The sequence below is a fragment of the Podarcis filfolensis genome, assembly GCF_964270895.1.
Source record: "Podarcis filfolensis genome assembly, chromosome: 8".
NCBI lineage: Eukaryota > Metazoa > Chordata > Lepidosauria > Squamata > Lacertidae > Podarcis > Podarcis filfolensis.
In genome coordinates this window covers 39,437,457-39,458,675 of record NC_139611.1, presented here as the reverse complement: position 1 = coordinate 39,458,675, position 21,219 = coordinate 39,437,457, and the positions used below count along the sequence as shown (strand labels likewise).

At 46.7% G+C, this 21,219-nt stretch overlaps 1 long non-coding RNA gene across 1 annotated transcript; it reads right to left on the bottom strand.

The window, feature by feature from the left end:
- Positions 1-264: 264 nt before the first annotated feature.
- On the bottom strand, positions 265-19,900 carry LOC310768386. Its single transcript, XR_014551298.1, has 3 exons — positions 19,546-19,900; positions 11,709-11,809; positions 265-2,518 (listed from the first exon to the last, which is right to left on the bottom strand). It is a non-coding gene; the product is annotated as an uncharacterized lncRNA (long non-coding RNA).
- Positions 19,901-21,219: the final 1,319 nt, after the last annotated feature.

Sequence of the window (21,219 nt, the reverse complement as noted above, 5' to 3'; positions counted from 1 at the left end):
AACCTTCTGATCAGCAAGCCCTAGGCTCTGTGGTTTTACCCACAGCGCCACCCACGTCCCCTGCAATGTAGGAATCACAGCTAAATAATCCCTGACATAGCAAAATACCACATAATCACATAGAACGGCTCTTTTTTGTCACTGGATCCAGGTCTGATTAGCCAGATCTCTAGGAAGGATAATAGTTCCCAGACACTGTTCTTGTTTAATGTACCCTGATCTGAAAAGAAATGACAACCAGTCCATAAAACCAAGTGGGAGATTTTTATGTGTAATAAAACCATGATGCTTTATAAATATCCCTCCCCTCCCAGAGACTTGGAAAACATTTTTTTTTTTTTTGGAAGCAACCATCCATGCCAGCTCACAAAGTCTAGAATCCATGCTAAGGCTGAAACAAAATATTCTTGCACCAAACTCAGATGTTTGCATCCCTCTAAAAAATAATGTTAGAAATTAAATGTATGGTTCTCAAATATTATAAAAAAGGGGAAGGCAGGAAATGACATCCAATTTTCTTACATAGCTGATAGCAATCTAGGTATGCAATAATCTGATGCTCATTCCAACAATCATTCCATCTCTAATAATACAATAATATTTAATAAGAAGTCCCTGCAAGAATCCTAGGCGCTCTGCAATTGCGTACGGAGGTTGATTGAGTTTAATTTGCTGCATGGATGAGAAGATTTTGATGCTTCTGAAGTCAAGTCAAAATCTGTATGGCTATTTGAGATTCCCTGATATTGAACCTAAAGATTTGGTTGTGGGAAAGGACGCATGAGTCACATTAAAAACTGATCAAATAAAGTCAGTCTTAATTGAATCAAACACTGATGTACTCTCTTTTTCAGCTCATATTACAGACAACCATTATCCCCATGCAATAAATCCACAATTGTTTTCAGACATCCGTGGTGCACAACATCCCACAAGGCTTCTGTAAAACAATGGTATTCAATTGTGGGGAAGATCACATTTCTTCAGCACTGAAAACAGAAATATTTTGTGGCTGGGAAAATGGGATTACCTCGCCACTCCCACAACCCTCATGAGTGCGTCCGTTGTTATTGTCTGCATGCTGTAGGCTGTGGTCGCAGAATCCTATTGGCTAGTGCCAGTAACATTGCTAGTGGAGAGCAATTCCCTCCTAGTGAAGAACAGTTCTCCCAGCTATGCCTGAACCATTTTGTGGCCTTTTTAAAACATTTAAAAAAGTAGCTTAAATAAAGCTCTAACAAGAAGGATTCAATCTTCCCTTGAGGCAGGGTCAGCCAATGCGGTCCCCTCCCATATGATGTTGGACTACAAATCCCATCATCCCTGACCACTGGTCATGCTGATTGGGGCTGATGGGAGCTGGAGATCAAAAACGTTGGGAGGGCGCCATGTTGACTACCCCTGCCTTAGGGAATGTAGTATTCCCACTTTCCTCACTCTTGTGGAATTTCATGTGTGAAGAGAAACAACAAAATGGTGGCCACAAATATTATTGTATTGGTCCCTTACAAATGGGATGGTAAGATGCTGCCAGTTCTTCTTGCTATTATGTCACTGCCAGTGCCGAACTTAGAGCTTCTTTACTCCTAGTGGAGAAACACTTCTCCTCACACACCAAAGTGCCAGGTCCTGTTGAAGGACATTTCCCAATGTATTATTGGTGGCACAGAGGAGCTCAGCCACACAAGAAGCTGCCTTATATGGATTCAGACCACTGGCCCATCTGGCTCAATATTGTCTGCACTGACTGGCAGAGGCTCTACAGCACTTCAGGCAGGGTTCTCTCTCAGCCATACCTGAAGATACTTGGGGTGTGTGTGTGTGTCAAACTAGGAACCTTCTGCATGCAAGACAAATGCTCTACCACTGAGCTATGGCCTACCCATTCCACAACAGAACACAACAGACAGGCTTGCGGTAATTTGGCCGGACCGACTGATACCACTAAGGAAAGGCTTGATACAAGCAGGGACTTTGGAGGCAGGGGGCCACCAGCTGCAAGACCTTTCCTCTCCTCCCAGCTCTCCAACCCCATCCATTGGAGCAGCTCTTCTTCTCCAGATGCCATTGGCTCAGCTCATTTCTCAACAGGCCCTCCTCGCCGGCTGCCAGTTTTTAACAGTGCAACGGTCCCAACAGTGAGGTATATGTAGATCCATTCATAATTTTTTCATAAACCCAGGCAAAGGAAGGAGGAAAGGGAAACGGAGGATGGCTTAGGGAAACCCAGAGGCACAGATGAGTTCCTGAGCAAGCTGTTCACAGCACCGGGCTCTTTAGTGGCATCTTCACATTCCAGGTCTCTCTGGCCCCACCGCGGGCGGCCGAATCCCAGACCATCTGGCTCAGCAGTTGTGCGGAGAGTCTTCACCTTCCTGCCTGGTGTCTCTCGACAGCGCCTTCCCCGTGGGGGTAGGAGGCGTGATAATAATGTCTGGGACTTTCAGGCGCTTGTCAGCCATGACAGGAATGTCCCCGCTGCCGCCGCCACCACCTCTGTTGACGTGTGTTTTAAAGCCTGAGGGAACGAGAGAGAGAGAGAGAGAGAGAGTTTACCTTTCTCTCGGAGGTGGCAACCTCTGACGTTCATTGTTCCTCAGAGGAAATTGGGTGTGTGTGTTTTATGTCACAGAGAGGAGTCGGCCCTTCTCAGATAGTGCGTGACTGTTGTATCTCGACAGGAACGCTATTCTGCAGAATGGGGCAGCCACACGAAAAACCCTGCTGCGAGTTAGTGCAAAGCGGGTTTCTGATATTGTGGGAACTTGCAAGAGAAACTCTCCCACAGGCAACTGTGATCTACTGGGTGTATATGGGATAGGCAGATTGGCAGTGCCAATTCCACAAACTGGGTGTTACATGCTGGAAGTAATTTGCCCCCACAAGCAGCCTAGCCACTGCATTTGCTACCAGCTGCAGCCTCTGGACCAAGGGTCGCCCCACACAGAGTGCATTGCAGTAATCCAGCCATGAGGTTACCAATGCATGGGCAATTGTGGTCAAGCTATCCCATTCCAGGAATGACCATAGCTGTCTTACCAACTGAAAGAAGTAAGTAAGTGGATAATAAGCTTCCCGCACCTCTGTTAATTCTCTGTTGGCTATGTGACATTGCCTTCCCACACTTTCCACTCCTTCAGTCTGGATTTCCTCATACGAGGGATACTCTTGAAAGGAGAGGGGTGTGAGAAAATGTGGGAAGGCAGAGAACGTCATACAGATAGTAGGCAATTAATGAAAAGACAGGAAGCGCTGACCCTACACGTTAAAACAGTACGGCTGAGCCCTTGGTGGCAGGCCCTGATAAAGATTTTACGAAACATTTACTTCCAAAGCTTGCACTTTCCAGCCATATAGGAACACACCCACTCCATACATTTAAACCACATTTAAAGACATATGGCCTCCCCACTGCAAAGAATCCTGGGAACTGTAGTTTGGTAAAGGTGCTAGGAGCTGCAGCTCTGAGAGGGGATATTTGGGTGGAAGCTGTGACTTTTAAAGCAGTATAAATGAGCTTTCAATGTATGGCATGGATCTGACTTTGCATGCAGAAGGTCCCAGGTTCAATCCCTGGTGTCTCCAGGGAGAGCTGGGGAAAAATTCTGTCTGAAACCCTGGATGTCCACTGCCAGTCAATGTAGACAGTACTGAGCAGGATGGACCAATGGTCTGACTCAGTATAAAGCAGCTTCCTATTAAGGCCAGCCCTGGTTATATGGTTGTTTAATTTTGCTTTTCAGGGCCAGATTAAGACCTTTGGAGGCCCTAAGCACTGGAAATAAGATGGTGCCCTTTAAATGTAATCCAAAATAAAAACAATACCAAACTTTTAGTATTATTTGCTATGCTTGTATACACCTAGAATTTACGTGCGTCCTGAAATGTACATGCATGTATGTCATGTGCAGCATGTGACAGGATCAGGTTCCCTTGCATTATTTTGATCTACCTTGGTAGGACACCCCCTGGTTTAGGTGGGGGTAAGTAATGAAAGTAGAAGAGGAAAATGGGGAAAATAGTGTGGGGTGCAGTGTAAGGAAGTCTAACAAATATCTGATTGTTCTCCTGATGACTATTTCAAGGCTTGTTGAACTCAAAGGTAATATTTTAAAAACCTCTTTTTTGTGCCCCTGCTTTTGCTTGTGCTCTATAAGCATATATTTAGTTTGCCTATTGAGTAATCCAGCACTGACTGTCACCACAGTATGCATCCATCGTTGGTGTGTCAGGTCAGATCTGCCCCTCTGCAGCTGTAGCTGAATGTGCTCTGCTCCTGAGGATGCTGGCAGGTCTTCTGTTCCCTAATGCTTCAAGATTGATCACCTCCCTCGCCCTTCTAATGATGGGCCATATGGCGAAAGCATGCTTCGATACACCAGGTTTGCCGTCAACTGACACAGTGCCATCACCATGGTAAAGAAGATCCTGGGTTATATTTAGTTTGTTGTGCGGCGCTGAATACAAATGACGCTTCCGAAGAAGAAGCTGCCCTCCAAAGAAGAAGAGAAGACTGATAAACTGGTGCTTTCCTTCCTTCTCAGACCCCTTCCCTACCAAATTGCCTACAACTAGCAAAGTTTGCAGCCAAAAATGTTGCAAGGTCGCCCTCTGGTGGGCATTGGAGAGACACATATGGGATGCATGCTGTAATCTGCCAGCAAAGCAGACATTCGTGACGATTTGTGCTCATGAGGGTATCGGGGTGATTATACATACACAATCCTGCTTTCAATGCCTGTGTATGATTTGGCTAAGTTTTATTTTATTTATTTAATAAGATTTATGTACAGATCGATTGTAATAAAACCTCTGATTCACAAGGAACATTAATACTATCAATAAAAACAGTTTAAAAGAATTAAAAGCATTTAATAATAATTAAAAGTAAAAGTGGGTTGGTGCCAGGGGTTCGGGCCTGTGGGTTTCCTTAAGGCAGTCTTCCCTTTCTCCAGATGCTTCAAGATCTGCAGGAGTTCGTTCCTGCGCAGGCCTACTTAGAAGACAGTCCCACAAGGCTCAGTATAGGACTTACTTAAAAGGTGGACCCCGTGACCGACTCTGGGGTTGCGGCGCTCATCTCGCTGGCCATGCATGTGGCCAGCATGACTAAGCCACTTCTGGTGAACTAGAGCAGCGCATGGAAACGCCGTTTACCTTCGCGCCGGAGCGGTACCTATTTATCTACTTGCACTTTGACGTGCTTTCGAACTGCTAGGTTGGCAGGAGCAGGGACCGAGCAGCGGCAGCTCACCCCGTCGTGGGGATTCGAACCGCTGACCTTCTGATCGGCAAGTCCTAGGCTCTGTGGTTTAACCCACAGCGCCATCCAAGTCCCAGGACTTACTTATTCTGAAGCAAATGTGTCTAAAATTATGCATGGCGTATAGAAAGCAGATTGGGGAAAGAACCCTCTCATAATACAGTGGTATCTCGGGTTACATACGCTTCAGGTTACATACATTTCAGGTTACAGACTCCGCTAAACCAGAAATAGTGCTTCAGGTTAAGAACTTTGCTTCAGGATAAGAACAGAAATCGTGCTCCGGTGGCGCGGCAGCAGCAGGAGGCCCCATTAGCTAAAGTGGTGCTTCAGGTTAAGAACAGTTTCAGGTTAAGAACGGACCTCCGGAACGAATTAAGTACTTAACCCGAGGTACTACTTTACTAGAACTCTGGACCAGCCAATAAAGCCGAATGCTGGAAGATTCAAGAGGGCCGAAATAAAGCACTTATTCGCAGAGCAGCACATAGTTAAACTATGGAACTCACTTGCACAAGAAACTGTGATGGCCACCAACCTGAATGGCTGTAAAAGATGGAGGCAAAGGGTATCAGTAGCTACTAACCACAATGGCTGTGCTCTTCCTCCACTGTCTAAGTCAGGTTGTCCCTGCATAGCACATGCTGTGAACTGCAGGTGGGGAAAGCGCAGTTGCCCTCATGTGTTGCTCACAGACTTCCCAGAAGAGGCATCTGGTTGGCTGCTGAGAACAGGATGCTGGACTAGATGGACCCTTCACCTGATCCAGCAGGGCTGTTAAGTTCTTATGTCCATTAACCACTCTCTACGCTGGCTGCCCATGGGAATGCCAAGCAAGAAATGAATGGGATCTGCATGAAAGCAGTGGATGTGCTTTTTGCTCCAGCCCCATCCATCTCAATGGTGCTCATGCTAGGCTGCCTCTAGTCTAGCCAAAGCCTTCCTTCTCACCTCTCCTCCCTCCCTGCTCGCCATTCAACGGCATTTAGGTGAAACAGGCTCAGTAGGGCTTTGCATCCAAAGCCGCTCGACTCATCTGTTATTAATGATGATGGAACAGGCCTCGCTCTTTGGGAATCAATAAGGGCCTCTCGGCCCAGCTGCTGGATGGACCTGCATTAAGGGCTGCAGCTCATCGCCAAGAGAGTTGAGATTTACAAATGCATTTCCAGATGGGAGTGCGTTGCTATTCATAAAGGGCTTGGCCCCAGCCATGTGGAGCTCAGCGTCTTCTTCACAAGGCTGTGAGGCTGCTGTTTCGGGAGGAAGCACAGCCCCTTCCAGAACAAGCTGGCATCCCCGAAACATCAGATCCCTTAGCCAACTTATCGTCTGGAGTAAGCTTCAGTTTGCTTGCCCTCGTCCAGTCCAAAACTGACAGCAGAGACCTGCTGAGAATATTAACTGGGTGCTGTTGTTTTTCCAGGTTTGGATGATAGAAACAAGAGATTGAGGAAAGAGAAAGAAAGCTGAGCAGTAGTGCAGTGGTCCAGAGCTGCAGGAGGTTGACGATCCACTACTATTTCTGCAGCAGGATACTAGTAGGGACCCTGTCTACAGCATCCTAGAGCCACCTATTCAGCCAATGAAAGGAAAGTTTCTCAACCTTTGTGCTGACTGGAGCGAATTAGAGTGAAAGGAGGTGAACCAGCCACGGAGGATTGGCTCCTAGAGCCACTCTGGAGAAGGAGCATGGGAGGAACAGCAAGGAGGAATTGTTCTGTAGGCTCCAAAGCTAAGCATTTAGGAACACTGAAAACACAAGGTGCTTCTGTTTCAAGAGAATGGTGTGCAAGTTCTGTCACATGCAGTGGAACTTCATGGCAAACAAAACTCGAGACGCAACTTAAGATGATAGTGAAACACTCCAAATCGTTTGCCCATGAACATGCTCAGAATATAGTAGATTTAGCTCAGTGCTACTCAAAGTCATGGTCCATGGACCAGTACAAGCCCATGAGCCATCAACTGCTACTCCCCAACAACTCCACCACAGCCCAGATTGAGTGGTACCCTTCAGGGCCAACTAAGGTAACAGTCCCCAGCACACTGGGGGCGGGGATGGTAGGAATTGCTGGTCCAACACTTCAAATAGCTTGAGAAGCATGGATATAGCGGGAAGGCAACACACAGAGATCTGCATTGATCATTGCAATGCATTCCTAATTATCACTATTGTATAAGGTTCTTGTATAATCTTTGGAGAGCCACGACTGTTCAGAAGAATGGCTGCACTTCAGAACTTGCCACCACACTAATGGAGTTGGAAGTCGCCTCCACATACTGGTGAATTTAACTGTCCCCACCCCAAATCCCCAGATGACCACCTCATGTAACAAACTGAATCCTGATAAGACAGAAGTACTTTTTGTAATAAACTGCAGTTCCCAGGATTCTTTAGGGGAATCCATGACTGTTTAAAGTGGGGGTGGGATTCTGTGCACCCAGGGTGCCACATTAGCAATCTCTGGGATAGCACACACAGAGAGAAAGAGAGATGGCTGAATGAAATTCAAACTGTGGGCCTTTCTCCCTCATAATTCTTATGAACTTAATTCAGCCTTGCTGTATGGAGTCCAAACTAAGGACTAAAGTAGAGCAAAGATTTTTGAAGGGTTTATATGGTACGGGGAGGGAACTCAGGTTCAAATCTCCACCTGGTCATATTTTCCCATCAGCTAATCTTGGGTCAGTCCTACTCTTTCAGTGTAAGAGGGTCACAGGGTTGCAGTGAGGATAAAAGAGGAGCCATGTGTGCTGCCCCAAACCTACCTGAAGGAAAGACAGAGGTGAAATGGTAGAAATAAAGAGGACAGGTATGTGTGGGGTGGGGGTGGGTGGGTTTATATCTAAGGTCCTTTTTCAAGTGACCCATGTGGCGTCGCTTGAAAGTGACTGTGAACATTCCACGGGGGTGGAAAGGACTATTTCGAGGAGGGCATTTGGGAATTCACTGAAGCAGCTGAAAACTTTGGCTCATGAGCTGGGAAGAGATGAGGAGGCCTTGCGTGAGCCATATATCCAAGGCACTGTGTCTGACACAAGGGAAGCATTTGAACATATATTATTTATATCCAGTACACTTCTGACGCCCTCGCCCCCACCGTTTCCTTGCAAAGAGTCGTGTGGAGGCTTCTGCCTGGTTCCCAGGGGGTCTTCTGCGGAAGCGGCTTTTATGAGATCTTCGTAACATCAGCTGCAGCAGCTGCTGCTGCAAAACGGCATCTCTGCATCTCTCGCTGGGCCTTTCACGTCTTTCCTTCCCAGGAGATGCAAAAGTGCAAAAAGGGCAGAAAAGGGCAAGGGACGTGATCAGGTTTAGAAAAATGGGGAGTAAAGGAGGAGGGGGAACATCACCAGTGGTGCTAGTAGGGACTGGGTTGCCCAACCAGTAGGGAGAGCCAAAGCCTATGATAGGCAGAACCCACACATTCTAGTTTTGCCCCCACCCTCAACCTTCTCCTTCTCCTTCCTGCTGAGTTGTACAAGGGGCAAGGCTGAGACTAAGGAGGAGGGGCAGCAGCACCACCCAGGAAGGTTGTAAGAGAGAAGGCAAGTGGATGGGGGCTGGTTGAGGATAGGTTGGGGTCCTGCCAGAAGCCTCCTTGCTGGGCTGAGCAACAGCTTCTCTCTGCTTCATATACTGTATGCTGCATTTGTTTAATCTGCAATAGCCCTGTCCTAAGCTATTTTAAAAAGCAACCAATTGTTTGCTCTTTGGCTAGCAGGGGTCCAGAATATACCTCAGCAGATGCCTTGTGTTGGTAGTCTGCATACCACTTAGTGTTAATGCATACAAATTTACAAGTACATGCACTGATGCATCAGAATGCATCTGCCACACCCTGCATTTAGGACCAGAGACCTGGAGGAGATGGCCGAGCCCTGAACAGCAAAATCCCCAGCAACTTATACTCACTTTAATTTTCAGAAGATGCCCCTCAGAGGCAAAAGAAAAACCTGGTGCAAAATAAGAATGTTAGTTGACCGGTTTCAGGGACCAGGAAATAGGAAATGGAGTGTAGGGTCTGCTAGTCTGAAATTCAACTGGTATTGCTCTCCCCAGCTGCTGCCTGCTCACAGTTGCAGAAGTGCCACCTGTCTGCTGCACTGCTTTTGGAAGCACAGGAGCAATTGGCAGAGAGGTGGCATTCCCATGGGGCAGACAAGGGTTCCTGCAGGCCATTTGTGGCTTTGACTAGCTGGGCCAGAGCAGCCACAGCCTATTAACCTGAATGTCAGCCCAAAGAGTGAATGAATAATCCATGGCTCCAAAGTGTCAGAGGGGGTGCATTTCCCTCCCCTTCTCGCTGGGAGATTGCTTTCAAGATGCGCTCCCCAGCACTGCTACCTGAGGGAGCTGGCCCAGCCCCACACTGTGTGAGGAGCCCCCCGGGGAAGGAAAGGCAGCAGGTGCTCAGGCCTTTGGCTTGGCATTAAAGCTGACAGCCCACGCTGGCATCGGGGCCAAACAGCAGTAAAAGCTAATGGGTGATGCAATATTTAGCACTTGCCCCGATTACCCAGTGAGAGAACAGAGCACACTGAAAATAAAATAAAAGCCAAGGCTGCTTTGTGAGAATGGTGCTTTACCCAGCTTGGGACAGAGAGCATCTCCATGGATAGAGGAACGTCTATAACAGCTGGCTTCATCCTGACAACCCTTAGCAGGTTTTATGACCCCCCAAGGGTTGTTGAAATGGGGCACGCGTAGTGCTCTGTGCATGTCTGGTGAGTAGGGATGTCAGGGAATGCCATGGAAATCGGAAACAGAAGCAGAAATTGCCGATGTTTGCTTATTTGTCCCATGTCTGTGATGGGAACCAACCCTGCAGTATTTGCTGTTATCATTGCCTTCAAATGATATGAAATTGATTATGGCCTCATTCCCATTTAAATTACGTTTCCTTTGCATTGAAATGAATGGTGAGGAAATAATTGTGCCATTTGTTTACATGTAAGTAATGGGACTTGTGGAAATAAGTATGTAAATTAGGTAATATGGTGGACAGCGTCAGAATTTGGCGGATGTGGAACTGCAGCAGAACAGAAGCAGCACCGCTTGTGATGAAGACAGGTTGGAATGGAAATCACTGCCTTCTTGGATCCTTACTAACAAGTAGCAACTAGGGGTTACTAACTGTGGTGTGTGCATTAGCCAAACTCCCCAGCCTTTGCGCCGCAGCATAAATCCAGGCCAGTGGAATGAAACTGGGACAACCCATGTAGTGCACAGACCCCCCCACCCTATTTCCCTCCCATCTGCAATTGACTGCTGCCAATTGTTCGCTTCCACCTTGCTTCTCGGATGATTAAGTGGGCCCAGTGGCTCCTGCCAAGTTTGGTTTTAACTAGATGGGGTGGCGGTGGCGGAATACACTGTAGGCGGCTTCTGGAGTTCCTTCCAAATGTCCTGGGTTATTGCAGTCGTAAAGTTCTCCTCTCAGATTGCCTGTCCTTAGTCAAGGCTGCTGAGATGGCACGTGCCTGCTTTCTGGGAAGAAGGGAGGCAGGGAGGAAGTCTGGTCCAACTCAGAGCCTTCTCTTTTAAAGACCTGATCCATTAGATCAAGGAATGGTCCTCCAAAAGATCCTGGACTCCAGCAGGGCCAATGGTCAGGGATGATGGGAGCTGTAGTCCAGCAAGATCTGAAAATCTATGTTCAAAAGCTTCCAGGTTCAATCCCTGGCATCTCCAGATAGGGCTGTGAAAGACTCTTGCCCGAAACCCTGGAAGAGAACTCAGTAGTGACTCAGTCCTGAGCTAGAGATGAACTAATGGTCAGTGCAAGGTGGCTGCTTCATATACACATGTGGGAAACTTGTAGTATTTGGATGACAATGTATGTCGTTCCAAGTGATAAGAATTCACACCTCCCCTCGGATTTCTTTCAAACCAGTTACACTTTGAGGGCAGATCCATACTGTGCTCTCAGAGCATACCCAATGCACGTTTTAAGCATTTGACTTCCTCCATAGAATCCTGGCAACAGACATTTATTAAGGTTATTGGGAATTGTAGGTCTGTTGGGAGGAAACGACAGTTCTCAAGGGTCTTTTCGGGATGCTTGTGCCTTAAATGTGTGCTGAACGTGCTTTAAATGTATGGTGTGGATCTGTCCTAAAAGTGTAACTTTAAATGTGGTGTGGATAGCATCAAGCTGTTTATAGGCTGCTGAATATTATTCCATCTTTCTGGCAAAAAAAAAAAAAAAAACCCTTTGAAAATAATCATGGTCCCATGAGCACAACAACGCCCCCCCTCCACCTCATAGATCCATGGAGATCCATGTGGGTTTAGGCAGAGTGTGGAGAAGCTTGGTTCCCTCCAGTTGTTGATGGTTTACAACTTCCACCTTCGCTGAGCACTGGCCAACAACATCTGGGGAGCCACAGGTTTCCCATCCCTGAGTGAGGATGAAGGAGACATCATATGGCTTCTTACCTTTCAGGCAGGAGAGACTAAGTCCCATGATTTCATCCTTTTAGCATGTGGGATGGATTAAAGACACAAATTTCCACATCTGGTCCTTTGCCTCATTAGTGCTAGAGAGTCGAGAAAGAAAAAAATATTTTTTTTAAAAAAAAGATAGGAAAGAAATATTGCTGCATTCAGAACATAGTTTGTTCACACTTAGCTCCAGAAAACCATCAATGGATGCCATGGCATTGTATTAACCTAGCTAGATTCATTCCAATTTATATAGGAACTTTTATCCTGGATGGAACTTTAGCACATGATATATATATGTGTGTATATATATATATATGTGTGTGTGTATATATATATATATATATATATATATATATATATATATATATATACACACTTGTGACCAATCGCTGCAGGTTTTTATACTTTGTATAAGCAGCTAGTTTATTTCTAGGGATGAGCAGATTTTCCTGTGCTCTATTACTGCCCCGTGAGTTTGCTCTCACCTGCATTCTGCCCCAGTTAGAAAGATTTCTAAATTTAAGTGGCAGGTGTGCAGTTTGCATCATTCCACCCCTTTCATTTATAGCAGGAGGTAGGAGACCTTTTGTAGCCCCAATGCCTAACTGTCTATAGTTACTGATGTACCCTGTAAAAAAGTATAAAAATAACCTTGGTATGATTGCATCCTGATAGCATTTTATGCTGTGATTTAATCAGACATGCCTACCTTCTTGTGCCCAACCATAATGTGCAAAAAAGGAGATGCTAACTGAAAAACTGTTGCAATGCCTGGAAATGACAAAAGGCAGACTGCTAATGCATTGGTGCAATTCTGGAAACAAGATCAGGAAATCTGGAGCCTCCCACAGAGAAATCTTTTTAAGCTTCCCTCTTTATTTCTTTGATAGGGTTTGGCCTCCTCTTGTTACTTGTTCCTACTTTCTGGCAATACAGCTGTTCCCTGAGCAGCAAACATAAAGACCATAAGCAGAATAATAATACTGTTATTTACATATACACCTTGGTTTTTGGAGTTGCAGGTAGTATACAATTCAGGCCACCTTGGGGTGAACACACACTCCTGTAGAGGCAATGTGGTCAAAGGATACATTTCAGCACATAGCCTGCCCCATCCTGAAGCCTTTGGGCAATTTAATTTTTAAGGCAACTAAAAATGTGCAATTAAAGCTTCTAACCTTTAGCCAGCTTCATTCTCCTCCTCCTAGCACATGGTGGGGTGTGTGGCAGTCATTTAGCATGCTCAGTGGTCAAGCTTGTTCAGGCATCTTAGTGGGGAAGGGCTGTAACAGAGTGGCAGAGCATCTTCTTCACATGCAGAAGGCCCTGGTTTCAATCCCTGACATCTCCAGGTAGGACTAGGTTAGACTTCCTGTTTGAAACCCTGGAGTGTTGTGAGCCAGGGGGCAGCTTCACCTGCTGAACAGCAGCCTGAACTGGGAGAAGGCCAAGTGATTCCACCTGCACCTGACCAGCCTTAGATCACAGAGCAGAAGGCACCAATGAGAACCAACTGCCTCCCAACTTCTTAAGCCAAGCTCCCAACAACAGTAAAATGTTGGAAACAATGGCTGCAGTTCCTGCCCCTTACCTTGCTGCTGCCTGCTCTCCCTCTGGATTCCCTGACCTGTGAACTGGACCCCTGGCTCTGTGATCATGTGAATTTCCTGACCTTAGACTGTCTTGACTTTGTATGCGGATTCTGCTCCCAGGCAAGCATTCCTCAGAGACTCCTAGCCCCTACTTGTTTGGCAACAGGACTCAAATGGGGCTACAGCATGGAGGGCCACTGCCGGTCAGTGTAGAACTCCCCCCGCTTTCCCTTTTAAGGGGATGGAGAGAGAGGAGAACCCCACAGTCCTTTGCAAGCCTTGCAAAAGCCCTTAGAAGTCTCTTTCCTTCCATCTTTAAGATCACGGCAAGACTGAGCTTAAAAGGGAAGGTGGGACAACCAGGTTTAAAAGGGGGGGCAAACAGGATGTGATGTCTTAATGCCATCATGCTACTGGCATGTGGGCAAGTCCTACCCACCTGTCAAACTTGGCCTGTGAGGCAGATCCTGATAATGATCTGACCTGTGGAGCCAAAAAGCTTCCACACTCGTGGTATACTGTGCTAGATTAGCCTAACTTGGTGTAAGACGTTTACCTATGTTCCCAAGTGTTCTGGCAGGCACAGAAATTGCAGTTCATTTCATGCTTTGACAATCTGTTGCATGCCTCTACTGTCGGAGGCAATAAGTTTCTGAATACCAGTTGCTGGAAACTGCAGAAGGGGAGTATGCTGTTGTGCTCAGGTTCTGCTTGTAAGCTTCCCTCAGACACCTGTGAGGACTCAGTTACAGACTCAGTGGGCCACTGGCCAGATCCAGCAGGGCTCTCCTTAGGTACTTATAGGAGAAGAGGCTCCAGTCCTTTCCTCTTTCAAGGTCAATGAGCGTGGGTAGCTTGGACATCATCTGCAGGGGATGCATTGTGTAGCTGTATTGTACTTACACCACTCACAACACAGAATCTAAAAGCCTAAGGTAAAGGACCCCTGACCATTAGGTCCAGTTGTGGCTGACTCTGGAGTTGTGGCGCTCATCTCACTTTACTGGCTGAGGGAGCCGGCGTACAGCTTCCGGGTCATGTGGCCAGCATGACTAAGCTGCTTCTGGCGAATCACAGCAGTGCACGGAAACGCCGTTTACCTTTCCGCCGGAGTGGTACCTATTTATCTACTTGCACTTTGACGTGCTTTCGAACTGCTAGGTTGGCAGGAGCAGGGACCGAGCAACGGGAGCTCACCCCATTGCAGGGATTCGAACCGCCAACCTTCTGATCGGCAAGCCCTAGGCTCAGTGGTTTAATGGAAGGTTGCCTGCTAGCCATTGTGACTACTAACCCTTGATAGACTTACCCTCTTCCATGAATCCGTTTAATCCTCTCAAAAAGCCATCTTATAGCACCAAGCTTTGATGGGGGTCAGAGGGCTTGATCTTTGTAGAAGACACTTCTTAAAAAATAATAATGCTGGACTTTTCATGAAAAGGAGGAGAGCTTGACTGCATTTGAGAAACCCTTCTTTACATTATTAAGGATTTGATTGCAGAGTGCGAAAAAGTGGTGGGGGAAACAGCCACTGGATAACTAGGGGCTCCTGACTCACTTCTTCCAACTTAACATCCCTAACAATAGCTAATAGATCCACAGCACTCACTGATGTTTGAGCTGAGACAGTGCAATTCAACAGAAGGTAGACTAGTTTCTGATGAAATTCAGCCGCATTTGTTTTCATAGCCATTGTCTGATCTAACCCTCCCCGCTGTGACTCTATTGCCAGTTCAAGCACAGCTTGAGCAGGGCTTTGGCCCAGTGAAATCTCTGCAAGGTTCAATCTAGCAGAACATTTTCCACATCTGTTATCTTTATTGGATGGTATAGTAAGGAGAACTTGTGTCAATATCGGAAGGTTTAACTCTATGACTAACAGATGCAGGTTTGCCTTTAATCATTAACTTCTGATTAGCTGCTATCATGCTGGCATTGGTCATCACCTCAACCAATTATAAAAAGTGGCTTTTATTTGATATGCAACTTGATGTTCTTTCCTATGAAAAGGGGTGGAAACTGACATCATGCTCCTCATACTTTAGAGCCCCCAGGTGGAGCTGGCAAGGGGCACCGGATGTAATTGACTCAGGGTTCATATATCCTGGAATATGAACCCATCTCCACACAAAGGAAAGATTCCAGAGGCAACCTGTTCTGGTAGTTTGATAGACTTACATTGTCATGGTGGTCTCAAGTCAAATGACATGCTGAACATGTGAAATTATTTTTGTTTTATTTATTCAAGCTAATCTTACACCCAGATATATTCCCAAGAATTAACATCACATTGTCAGCAAAAAGACCAATCTTCAGTTGTTCTGAACCACACTTAATATCTGTTATCTCTGGCTGCCCTAACCTCTTTTTTGGGAGGAAGGGCAGAATATAAATTTAGTAATAAGTAAATAAACCCTTTTATCCCAGCTTGACCACTGAGCTCAGGGGTGGGGGACTTCTGACTTCTGTGGGCCTGACAGGTCATTTCCCCCAAACCATGACCACCTGCCCATCAGCTGACATCACTGGTGATAGCAACTTATTGACAGGAAGACAGGATTTAATCCTGCATTGCCTGTATGAGCCTGTTCCCAGCAGGATGTAATCGCTTGGTGTCACAAAAGTTAAATCATTCTCTGGGTATGGATTCTTATGTAGCCACCTGGCGCAATCCACACATAAAAGGAGGTTTCACCAGGTTTGGGGGATGCTAAAAAACTGCAGAAGTAAAATCTCCAGAGGCGGGGAAAATAACAACGCCTACAGGGGGAACCCTCCACAAAACAGCTTAATGTTCTCTGGGTATGAAATGCTGACTGAGGAGGATGGACAGAGTAATTCAGGTAAAGGACGAGGCTGGCTAGTCAGAATCCTGGACAGGATCTCTCCACAGTGTCACATTTTGTCTCAGGCCCCACTTATTTTGTCTTCTAATTTGTTTTAGCGGATGGTGAATGTGATTATATTGTGGTCCCACTTAAGGGTGTTCCATCCCACTTTCAGCAAACAACATTAAATTTGTCAAAGTAAAATCTCTGCACTCCCCTATCCCCTATCCCTGAAAAATCAACCCTCAGTTCCAGGAAGAGAGAGCATATTTATGTAGGGACCATGTGACAATCAGTATTGTAATAGTGAGAGCTTCCTCAACCTTGGCCCTCCAGATGTTTTTGGCCTACAACTCCCATGATCCCTAGCTAGCAGGACCAGTGGTTAGGGATGATGGGAATTGTAGTCTCAAAACATCTGAAGGGCCGAGGTTGAGGAAGCCTGGAATAGTGCATCCAGTCCCTATTCATGTTCCGACATAAAGAGAAAGTTGGACCTGTTTTGCCAGTTCTGAAGAAGACATACAGAACTGTGTATAAATACATCTAAGGACATCATGGTCTTTGCACCAGTTTCCTTCTTAAAAACTTTCCCTGCACAATAATTTCCAGAAATCTTTGCCACCACTTGCCAGCTCTTTATATCATTTCTTAGGACAAGTGTCCCTCTTGTTCAATGACCAACTCAGTCTTGCCATCAATATCAACAGATTAATTGCTAGTGATGGGCCAACACCCACCCTTTTGAAAATCAGACAAATTACAAAGCATTTGGCCCATGAGAAAGAAAGAGATAAAGATTATTTCCAAAGACATCATGAAGATGGAACAAGACCATGCTCTCAATTCTATCCTTGCTTTCTAAAATCCCATTCAGCCCTGGTCCACTCACTGCCTGTGTAAGAAAGCAAACAACTTTTTGGCTTGGCAAGGCTACCCGAAATCAATGAGGCTACATAAAACAACTGTGAATATCAATAGTCTCGTTTTTAACCACTTAATTTTCTGAAAGGGCAGATCCACAAACATTCTTATCTCATAAAAGAGACCAGAAAATGAGGGGACGGAGGAGACTTTGAAAAGCTACCGGAAATATTTGTCCATTGATAATATCCTAGAAGCAACTGCTGTTCACACAGGGAACGTCTCCTCTCTGCAAGCCCATTGAAACAAGCAGGACATAGGTAAGAGCAATACAACATGTCTGTTACACATCTCTGGCTTATAAATGGTGCTTAAAAGGATAAGATTCTGGTATATAGTTCCTTTTCCACATATATGCCCCCCTGCCAACCCTGAATTGATTTACAACCCTAAGTGAGCTTATATTCCAGCACAGTAACATGCAATGAGCAAAAGTTTGGGTAGTATCCAACTAAGTTTTACTCAGACCACCCATAGGCATGTAAGTGCCTATGTGAGTAATGTACATTGGTTTACTGGATCTGTTCTGAGAAGAACTTAGTTGAATACAATCATTTGTACCTATTAGTGGGTGTGGTAACAGCAGTAAATCCCTGGTTCAAAGTGCACCCTTGCCATTAGCTCACAGCATACACACCAAACATACAAAGCACCCTTACAGAGGGACAACCCCATGCGAACTGTAGTTTGTTATGGGTGCTGGGATTTGTAGTTTATCCCTCACAGAACCAAAATTCCCATGATTCTTTGTGGTGAGATGTGCTTTAAAGACAGGTTATGCGGGCAGAGGTGGCCTTAGGCAAGCCACTTTTTTGCTTCTCTCCATCTCCTTCACATCTCTTCCCCTTCAGGCTGCATTATGGGAATAATAATAATTGCCCACCCTGCAGAGTTGTTGTAATTATGAAAACAGGTTCATTGTTTGCTTAAAAAGGGTTGTATCCAAGGAGTGTAGACCCCAATGAAATCAATGGAACTAAATTACTCGTGATTTTGATGAGTTTACTCTGAGTAGAACTTATCTGGTGACAACCCCAAAGATTAAAAAGATCTACATCAATAGCTGCAGAAAATACCACATTTAAACCAATCATGATCCCAAATCTGGACAAAGAGGGTGGATTTTCAAATTGTGCCTGAACATACCTAGAATGTTCTGATTTCACCTGGGATGGAGTTTCATAAGTGGGGTACTATCACTGAGAACGGCCCCCTCACTGCCACCAGGTTAGAGCCTTGGGATAATGTGTGAAAAGTGCTTTGAACCCCATAAGGTGCTGCATAAAACCACAACCCTAACACTAATTAGCATCCCATGCATACTAAAACCAAACTCATTTGTTTGAGTGCCACCACCAGTCCACATGGAGCCAAAATGGTACCCTTCCACACACAAGAGGGAAGCATCAGAAGAGAGCACAAAGAATTTTGCAGAAGAATATCCCCCCCCCCAAAAAAGAAAAACTTTAGGGGGAAAGCACCCCATTACAACTCAGTGAGAATAGAGTATGCTCACTGGTCTTCCTGAATGTCTGATAGGGTAAAAGATCAGGACTGGAGATGGAATGCAGTATCGTGTAAAAGGGCATGGCTGGCTGGCTGGCACCCAGAACAAGAGCAAACGTTCCGCTGCAAGGTTCCACATGGGAAGCTGCCTTATAAAGGGTGAATACTGGTCTATAGTGCCTTGCATTGTCTTTGCTGACTGGCAGAGGATTTCCAGGGTTTCAGGCAGGAGACATTCCCAACTCTACCTAGAGATGCCAGGGATTGAACCTCAGACCTTTTGCATACCTAGCAGATGCTCTGCCACTGAGCTACGCCATTAGGAGAACGTAAGATTCTAGTCCTCATTGATCTGAACAGGAACATAGGAAGCTGCGTCCTATCGAGCCAGACCATTGGTCCTTCTCACTCAGTATGAGTGACAGAGGGGTTGAACTTAGAATCTTTTGCATGCAAAGCAGATGCTCTAACCCTGAGCTACAGCCTTTCCAATTGCAATCATAATAACAATATGTGATGATGATGATGATGATGATCGTGGTTGCAAAGGAGCCACGAAAACGCGACGGGCAGGACCCCACACGAATTCAGAACAAAAAGCAAGGCAAAGTTCTTGAAGCTGAGAGGGCAGTCCCTCAGTCTTGCAGCCTCCCTCGTTTCCTGATCAGAGCCCACAGCCTTCGCAAGCTCCCAGGCTGAATCCAAGACTCAAGCGGCTCCTAAAGAGGGCAGGAGGTGGTGGTGGTAGTGTTGAGCCAGGGAGAAACAGCAGCCGTAGCAGCAGCAGCAGCAGCAGCAGGAGGAGGAGGAGGAGGAGGATTAACTCTCCCATCCAAGTTTTAGAAAAGGGCTTTTATCCTTTCCCACCCAGCCCTGAAACCAAACCAGCAAGCGTGAAAATAACAGGAGGGAGAGCGCGCCAGGGAGGGGCAGGAGCTTCCTCCTCGAGATTCTTGGGGGGGGGGGGCAGCAACTCACCAGCTCTGCAGGCAGCCGCCGCCTTCCCCTCCAGTGGCCCCAGCCCAGCCTGGGTGGCCGCCGGCGGCATCCCAGCCCCAGCTCTGCTGCTGCTGCTGCTTCTCCCAGTTGCAGCGCCTGACATCGCTGCCAGCCCAGCGAGAGGGAGATGATTGCAGCTGGCAGGAGTCGGAGGCAGGACCAGGGCGATTTACATATTGCTGTCTCGGGGACCACCTCCAGCTCTTGGCCGGGCCAGCAGAGAGGGAGGGAGGGGCGGAGGCTACCAGGCACAGTGTGCCCCCTCCTCGGCTTTCCACCCCTCCTTCTCTCCAGCCTCATCTCAGCAGCTGCCGCAATGCCTGGCCAAAGTGCTTCTCCCCTCGCTGGTCTCTGCCAAGAGCTGCGGGAGGATGGCTAACTTGCTGGTGCATCCCGAGATATATAATAACATACAGAGCTGGAGAGAGAAGGCAAAGCAAGCTGAGGATGGGAGGGATGCGGAGGTGGGTGTGGAGAGACCCAGCTGGCACCACCAGGCAGGCGAATGCGCTCAAGAAACCTGGGCACACACCATATACTTAAAGCACTTTCCTCTCCAAGAATCCTGGGAGTTACAGTTAACCTTTAGTGGAGCTACAGTTCCCAGAACCCTTAACAGGCTACAGTTCCCATGATTATTTGGGGGAACTCAACATGGCCACTGACGTGGATGGCTTTAAAAAAAAAGGATTGGACAAATTCACAGAGGATAAGGCTTTAGATCTCTGCTAGATGACTGTGTGCTGCTTCCAGTCTGCTTCTGAACACCAGTTGCTGAAAACCACAGGAGAGGAGAGGGCTGTTGCGCTGGGGTCCTGTTTGTGGGACATCTGATTGGCCCCTGTGAGAACAGGATGCTGGACTAGCTAGGCCATTTTCTTCTTATGTTCTTGTGGGTAAGGGAAAATGGTGTGTACATGGCCCTTGACCACTGAAGCAACTTGGGCTGTCCTGGAAGGTGAGTTCATTTGCTGGAGTGCCCACCTAAGCCATGGATGGGGGAATTTGTTTGGTCCAGTCGGTCAGATCTTTATCTTTCCCCCCATTTCAGCTGATGAGAAGAGAGAGCTTAGTATTGCTTTCTGCAGAGTCCCAGTGCACCAGAGACTTCCTGCAGAGAACTTTCTTGGGCACCCAACCCAAGCAGGATTGAGTGCCTCATCCATCAGCTGATGTGCTACCGAGTTCAATCCTGGTTACCCAGCTACATGATCCGGCCAAGTGCCTACCTGACGCACACCTGACATCACATATGGTGTTGGGGGTGGGGCAGAAAGGCGTCCATAGTTTGTGGGACAGAGCTTGCCAGCCAAATGAGGGTCAAATTTGGCCCACAAGACAGAGTTGTAGTCCAAAGCATTGGTGGGCACCAGATTAGTTACCCCATTTGCATTTTCCCCAGAGTAATGTAGGAAATGTATAGCTGAAAGGTCACAGTTCAGTGGTAGAGCATCTGCTTTTCATGCAAAAGGTATCTGGTTCAATTCCTGGAATCTCCAGGCAGGGCTGGGAAAGACCTCCCTGTCTGAAACCCTAGAGAGCCGCTGCCAGTCAGTGTAGACAGTACTGGACTAGATGGAGTGACCAATGGTGCAGCTCAGTATAAGGCAGCTTCCTTTGTTCCTACTGAGCCTGCACAGGCTCGCTTTCTTT